Source organism: Halichoerus grypus, chromosome 9 (genome assembly GCF_964656455.1).
Source record: "Halichoerus grypus chromosome 9, mHalGry1.hap1.1, whole genome shotgun sequence".
Lineage (NCBI taxonomy): Eukaryota > Metazoa > Chordata > Mammalia > Carnivora > Phocidae > Halichoerus > Halichoerus grypus.
The window spans coordinates 105,218,978-105,227,065 of NC_135720.1; the positions used below are offsets into that span (position 1 = coordinate 105,218,978).

General features: G+C 47.0%; 1 long non-coding RNA gene across 1 annotated transcript; it reads right to left on the reverse strand.

Moving 5' to 3' along the window:
* Positions 1-2,428: 2,428 nt before the first annotated feature.
* LOC118555766 (uncharacterized) lies at positions 2,429-7,327 on the reverse strand. Its single transcript, XR_004927139.2, has 3 exons — positions 7,237-7,327; positions 4,872-5,031; positions 2,429-2,608 (listed from the first exon to the last, which is right to left on the reverse strand). It is a non-coding gene; the product is annotated as an uncharacterized LOC118555766 (long non-coding RNA).
* Positions 7,328-8,088: the final 761 nt, after the last annotated feature.

Sequence of the window (8,088 nt, forward strand, 5' to 3'; positions counted from 1 at the left end):
AAAGGTGAGTTGTTATTAGTACCCTGGTTGGGGGCTGCTGCTGCATCGGGCGCCAGGGCTAGTACGGAGGACAAGGTTGGGGCCTGTATCCATCCATCTCCATGAACGTGATGGGCAAGCTCCAAACCCTGGCCGCTCTGGCCTGAGAAGTGAGAAGAGGGGAGGGTGTGGTCCCTGACAATTCCCGTCAGACTCCACAGAAGCCCCTGGGGAAGCTGCTGAGGAATCCCCAGGTTGAGAACACACACATGGTGGGGCACGGCCAGGTAGGGGCAGCTTTTTTAAAAAACAGCCCTCCTGGGACAGCAGAGCTGGGCCCCAGAGGCCACCCACCCACTGCGGGGACTGGCGGCCGCTAGGGACGAGGTAAATCACCCACGATTGCCCTCTGGAATGCGGTTGCTGTGAAAGGTAACACGCATATTACTGCTACATAAACACGGTTAAACTATTTACCATGGCCTCAGCCTGGCGGCCCCGGGAAGACCCTGCCATGCAGGGCTGGGTGGGCCTGCCTCAGCTCTGCAGGCCACGATGGTCGGGAGAGGGATTTATTTTGGCAAGAACCAGGTCCTTGGCGATTTCCTGCTGCTACCCAACCAAGGGCCTGGCATGGCCCAAGGGAGGCAAATTGTCACAGGCCAGGAAAAACGTGTTTTGAAATTATGGAAAGTAGCAGAACAACAAAAATCTCCTCCTTGTTTTCTTTTAGCCCTGGCCCTTTGACCTGCTTTGTGGAGGGCACTGTTTCAAGGAAGAAGGAGCTTTTGCCCCCCAACCCCAGAATGCACTGGGGCAGATCTCCATGCGGGATTCTGAGGAAGAAGACTCAGCCCTGCTCCCGAGGAGCCCCCAGCGTGTGGGAGAGAACCAGCCCCTACCCGCAGACTGCCTCCACCAGTCTGAAGGTGGAGACCCAGCTCCTGCCCTCAGCCCCCTCCTTTGCTCTTGCCCACTCTAGGAGTGGAGGCACAGTTCTGTTCCTCAGAATGGGGGAGCCCCTCCCTATTTGAAGGGTAGACTGGACCACCTGAGGCTCAAGGCCTCTGACAGACTCAGGGAACAGGCTGTCCTTTCAGGCCTTCCCAGCAGAAATATCCCTGAGTTGTTCCTTAGATTCATTCAGAGCAGGGGCCCTTTTCTGGCTCTAGTGCAGGTTCTAGTCTTGGTCCATGTTTTTTCTCCAGATGAACCATCAATCCCCTTTTTTCTTGGTTTAAAAGTTACCAGGGTCACTAAAGAGGTCACTGAGGCTGACAAACGTGAGAGGGATTTACCACCAGGGTGTGGAGGCCCGGCCCACCTCAGAGCCTCCTCCCTGGCCCCTCCAGGCCTCCTCCTCCCCTCCTGCTGGGGCTGCCCCTCCATCTGCTTCCTGTGCTCTCTCCTGCCATTCCTCTACCGGGAGCGCACCCCTCAACCGTTCCGGCCCAGTCAACAAGGCCTTCTTTTCTCCCATAGTCTACACAACCCAGTCCAGCCCATCTGGATTAATCTACTTGTCCTCCAGCTCTTCCGCTAGTAGTCGCCAGCATTCACTGAAGGCCTTATTAACTCGCATACTGCTCTCCAATTTCCCACCACCACCACCACCACCACCACCGGGTAGGTGGGGCTTTCTGGCCCCGCATCAGCGAGGACGAATCGGAGGCTGAGAGAGGCTGGCTATTCTCCCAGGTCACACAGCCGGCGAGTGGGCCGGGGGTCTGCGGGCCAAGCTCTGTCTCCTGCGCCACCTTGTCCGCCCACCCGCACGCCCAGGGAACAAGGAGCAGCCCGTTCTCTGTTAGGTGGGCTCAGAAAGGGTTCCGGTGGGGTTGTAGTAAGCGAGTGAGGTTATCCTTCAAAAAGTTTATCTCAGAAGAGAGTAGTTACTCTGATCATGCTGCTCACTCGGTACATTTTTGTTCTTGTTTTTGATTTACATTTTATTTATTTCTATCAACAGGTACAACATGGAAAAGGCCAGAAAGCAAGTCTTTGTCTCTGCCCTATCCCAGTGCCGTGGGCCCCTTCCTTCCAGTGGCTTCAGCTGTGATGAATCCACCCCGAAGCATCCCCTGCCTCTAGAGCATTCTTGCCCGGCTTCCTGTGGTTTGATTCACTCACACGTACTTTTAAAGTCAATTAAACTCATCACATCAGAATCAAACTTTTTTTCTTTACCCAATTTAATCCAATTATTCTTTGAACTTGATTTCAAGTAACATTTTAAAAAGAAACTCTTCGCTTTAGAATACTTTTAGACTTAGAGAAAAATTGCAAAGACAATACAGAGTTCCCATATACTCCACACCCATGTTCCTCTCTAGTAGACATCTTAATTAGTATGGTATATTTGTTATCATTAATGAACTCATATTGATACATTATTATTAACTAAAGTCCATACTTTTTTCAGATTTACTAATATCCTTTTCCTTTTCCAGGATCCCATCCAGGATACTGAGTTACATCTAGTTGTCACGTCTCCTTAAGCTCCTCTTAGCTGTGACAGTTCCTCATTTCCTTGTTTTGGATGACCTTGACAGTTTTGAGGAGTACTGGTCAGGTATTTCTGTAGAATGTCCTCAGTTAGGACTTGTCTGGTGCTTTTCTCATGATTGGGCTTGAGTTAGCAGTTTATGAAGGAAGAATACAGAGATAAAGTACCATTTTCCTCACATCATATCAAGGGTACAAATCACCAACATAACTTATTGCTGTGGATATTGACCTTGATCATCTGGCTGAGGTGGTGTTTGTCAGTTTTCTCCACTTTAAAGATACTCTCCCCCACCCCCTTCCATCCCCCCCACCCCCACCCCCTGCCCCAGCTCTTTCCATACTGTTCTCTTTGGAAGGAAGTCACTATGCAGAGCTTACACGGAAGGGCTGAGGAGCTATGTTCTCCCTCCTTGAGAGTGAAACATCTACATAATTATTTGGAATTCAGTTCTGCATAGGAGATTTGTCTCCTCGTTCACATTTATTTATTCAACCATTTATTTATATCAGTATGGACTCATGGAGATTTATTTTATACTTCAGGTTATAATCCAAAATACTTTATTTCATTTCTCAAATTGTTCCATCTTTGGCCACTGGGATTCCTTTTAGTTGGCTCCTTTGGGGTTTTTTTGAGCACTTCCTTACTTTCTGACACTATGAGATACTCTGGGCTCATCTTGTATATTTCCTGCCCCAGTCCCAGAATCAGCCTTTACTACAAGGAGCCCTGGGGTATAGAAACCAAGATCTGAGTGCTAGGTGTGCTTATCGGTATTGGGTTAGAGGTGCTTATAGACCCTCCCAGTTGACAAAGAAAGGAAATATATGTGTATATACTAACCCATGTATATATACATTTCTATTAGTATTGCTTAGGTAACCATCTGTATCTATATTAAGCTATGCATGGCCCCAACTCTATTACCACATGATCATTCTAGCCTTCTCCCCTTAACTTGTCTGTAACCTTTCATTCCAACAGCGAGAAACCTGGCTCCCACCATCTGCTATCCATTTCCTTAATTGCTCAACTCCAGTATACATGTATATTAGTTCAGATTGCTAACCTGTATTTCTATGGGAAACGACCTGATCAACTAGAGTACAGTGCTTACGTGCTGTTCCTTTGTCTTTGCTCTTATGGACTCTGCTGATTTCCAGAGTGACTTAGCATCTTTCTTCCCATTCCCTTCAGTGAGGTGGTTTTAAATTTTTGTAAAACAGTTAGATTCTTTTGTCATGTTCTACATGCTGTCCTATGACCTCCCAATCTCCTAAGTGTTTTTGTTTGTTTGTTTGTTTGTTTTTTTAATGTGCATAGATTGAGGCTCACTCTTTGTACTGTTAAGTTCTGGGGGTTTTGACAATCACTGTGTCATGTATTCACCATTTCGGTATCACACAGATAGTCCTACTACCCTGAAATACTTCTTGTGCTTTATCAATTCAACTCTCCCCCCCACCCCTGATCAGTTTACCATCTCTATAGTTTCCCCTTTTCCAGAATGTCATATAACGGAATCATACAGTGTATAGCTTTTTCAGACTGGCTTCTTTCACTCAGCAATACTCATTTAAGATTCATGCATGTCTTTGTGTGCCTTGATAGCTCGTTTCTTTTTATTGCTAAATACTATTAAACTGAGTCGATATACCATGGCTTATCTAGTCACCCATTAAATGACATCTTGGTTACTTTGGCAATGATATTTTTGTTAATTCTGAATAAATTGCTTCTATAAATACTTATGGGCTGGTTTTTGTGTGGATCTAAGTTGTAAAATCAGTTGAGGAAACACCTAGAAGTGCAATGGTTGGATCATATGGTAAGAGTATTTTTGTTTTATAAGAAACTGCCAAACTCTTTTCCAAAGCGGCTGTACCATTTTGCATTTCTATCAGTGACGAATGAGAGTTCCTGTTGCTCCACATCTTCGCCAGCAACTGATATTGTCAAATTTTTTTTTTTTTTAATTTTAGCCATTTGATTAGGTATGCTGTGATTTCTTGGTATTGTTTTAATTTGCATTTCCCTAATGACAAATGACATTGAGCTTCTTTTCATGTCTATTTCATATATTTAGATATCTCTCTTCTTTGATGTGCTGTCTATTCAGGTCTTTTGTCCATTTTTAAATTGGGTCGTCAAATAACTTTTGATTGTTTTAAAACAAATCAAATCCACCTCTGAGAGAGGAGGGTCAAACTCAACTGAGCGCCGTCCACATTTTGGTAAGACACCTAAGAAATGTTTGTGGAATAACATTCCATGGAGACCTGGAACCCCAGAGCTAAAAGACCCTTCAGAGTTCTTTTATAGGAGAGGAAAATGGGATCTTGAGAGGGAGAGTGGTGGAGTGCTAGAGGCAGTTATTACTCACCACAGGCCCATGTGCTTCCCGCCACTCCCCGGCCCCCTCACCATCAGATGGGAATACAAGAGCAGTCCTGGCCGGTAGGCTGTGAATGGAGATGTTGTCTGTCATTTCTGAGCCGAAGCATTAGAGAGCCAGTACATAGCTCTCCTGCTTTTTTCTGTCCCTGCGGGCACAACCATGGAAGCCACGTGTTGAAATTTGATATATCCGACGTCCGGGGTCCCTAACCGACTATGTGGAGCAGAGCCCCGGCCAATCTGCCTGGGCTAAAGTGTGTGAGCAAGACAGAAACCTTGGTGGCGTGGATCCACTGAGATTCACGGGTTCATCTGTTACTGCAGTGCAGCCTGGTCTACCCTGACTCTCACAGCCAGTCACTGGGTCACGCTTTTGGCATAAGGCTTACATAATCAGAGTCCCCCAAACCTGGTGGTGTGCTGGCTCCGGGGAAATGTTGCTTAAAGGAGAGAGATCATCTGAATGAACTAACATCCCCTGAGACCTATTACACATCTGGCCCCATGTAGGCACTGAACCGTCATTATCTCCGCTCTGTCCAGAAGGTCCAGCTCTCAGCTCAACTGCCTGGTCTTGCCATTCACCGGGCCTTATCTCCCCAGAGGACACGTGGGAGTTGACATATCACTGGAGCTAAATTTCCCAACAATAGAACAATCCTTGTGGGATACTAAGGTAGCTCTCCCCACCCTCAAGCCCTCAAAAGTCCCTATAAACCGCATAGCCCCCCAAAGTGTTACCTAAGGGGAAGCAAGTCTCAGAAGCTCTGTTGAATCTTCTGCTACATCTTTTTTTTTTTTTTTTTCACATTCAGAACTTGCTTTCTGCTAACCCCATCCTTTCCAGAAGTGGAAGACATTCCCATCCCATTTATTGTCCAGAAGACATGCAGCCGCCAGCATTTAACACCCCTCTTCTCCAGCCCCGCCCTGCCTGAAGCAAATTGCCCTGGGCTGAGCCTCTGATAGCAGGCCGTGGGCCCTGCTGAAACAGCCACACTCTCCCAGCCTTCTAATCACAATATCTGGGGGCAGGATGCAGCCGTTAGGGCAGGGAAAGAGCCTCTCTCTGTGTGAAGTGAAGTGATGTTCACAGGGCTCAAAATCAAGACCTTGACCTCATTAGTGCAATGTTCTGGTCAGTGGGCCTGCGGAAACGTGATGTTGTTAATTAAGCGCCGATTTATTTAATCCCTGGTCTTGTGAAATGCATGCATTTGCCCTCCCCTCTTTTCCCCAGGGACTAGAAGCTCCTGGGGACACAACAGGAGGTGGAGCAAGGACCAGCCTGGGGTCACCCAGACCTGGATTCAATTCACTTCCTGACTACTCTGACCCTGGGTAACCTTCCTGAGCCTGGGATTGGGTAAAGATTACGAGCTTGGCACTGCGCCTGGCACGTAGGAAGCTCTCAGTAAATTATAGCCATTATTATCATACTGTTAATTATTGTTTTAGTCTATCAACTGAAGAATGATTTTCCATTGCTCCCTCTTGATTCTTCAGAGGCAGTAATTTGTAGACTGGCATTGTCCAAAAGAACTTTCTGCCACGATGGAAATGTTCAATATGGTAGCCCCTAGCCACGTGTGACTATCGAACCCTTGAAAGGTGGCTGATACAGCTGAGGAACTGAGTTTTTAGCTGTATTGAATTTTAGTGCAAAGTTAAATGCAGAAGCTCCTGATTGATGATGGTTCAACTTACGATTTTTTGACTTTATGATGGTGCAAAAGTGACACACATTCAGGAGAAACTGTACTTGGAATTTTGAACTTGGATCTTTCCCCCAGGCTAGCAAGAAGAGGTAGAATATTCTCTCACGATGCTGGGCAGCGGCAGTCACAGCTCCCAGTCAGCCACGCGATCGCGAGGGCAAACAGCCCATACACTTACAATGATTCTTCCCCATACGACCATTCTGTTTCTCACCTTCAGTATTCAATAGATTACATGAGATAGTCAACACTTTATTATAAGATAGGCTTTGTGTTAAATGATTTCACCCAATTGTAGGCTAATGTAAGTGTTCTGAGCCCATCCTGAGCTATGATATTCAGGAGGTTAGGTGTATTAAATGCATTTTCAACTCGCAGTATTTCCCATTTACAGTGGGTTTGTCAGGTTGTAACCGCATAAGTCAGGGAAGATCTCTAGTCTCATGAGTTTAGTGGCTACTGTATTAGGCTCTTCAGGTGCAGAGGGCAAGAGCTCAGGCTCCGAGGTAGAATGCCTGGCTTCCCAACCTACTTCCTAGCTGTGAGACTTCAAACCAGTTCCTCGGCCACTCTGGGCCTCAGCTTCCTCATCTGTAAAATGTGGATATTATAGTAGAGGAGTTCTCCCCTTACCTGCGGTTTCGCTTTCTGAGGTTTCAGTTACCCGCAGTCAACCACAGCCCAGAAGCAGATGATCCTCCCTCAGGCATGGGATCAGAAGGTCAACAGCAGCCTACCTCTGTGTCACAATGCCTGTGCCATTCCCCTCACTTCTTCTCATCACGTAGGCACGTTATCCTCTCACTCATCACAAGAAGAAGGGTGAGTAAGTACAATAGGATATTTTGAGGGAGAGAGCACATTCATGTAACTTTTTTATAGCCGTATGTGGTTATATTGTTCTATTCTATTGTTAGTTATTGTTGTCCATTTCTTATTGTGCCTAATTTATAAATTAAACTTTATCATCGGTATGTATGTGCGGGAAGAAACATAGTGTATATAGGCTTCAGTGCTGTCCGTGGTTTCGGGCATCCGCTGGGGGTCTTGGGAGGTATTCCCCCCTGGGTAAGGGGGGACTGCTATCCTGACGTCATAGGGCGGTTGTGAGGATTAAATGGGTTAATCTATATAAAGCGCCCCATTTTGGAGGTGCTTAAGGAATGTTAGCTTTTATTATTGCCTATACCCCATGGACAAGACTGTGTCTGCCATCCTGAGGGCCTCTGTCTGCCCCTGCTCTGAATTTCTCACGGGCCCCAACCCAGGGCAGAGAAAACCAGCTCTGGCCAGGGAGGGAAGGGGACTCTGGAATGCCTACAGGAGGAGGTGGGTGGGCGATGCTCCTCTCCCCACAGTGGTGGTGGGCTTCTCGCCCTTCTCGAGTGGGTGTAGCCCACAGGAAGCCGGCTCTGGTCCTGCCTGGGGCTCTGAGGGCAAGGCAGCCTGAGAAAGGCAGTTCAGGTGGGCTCAGGGGCAAGGGGC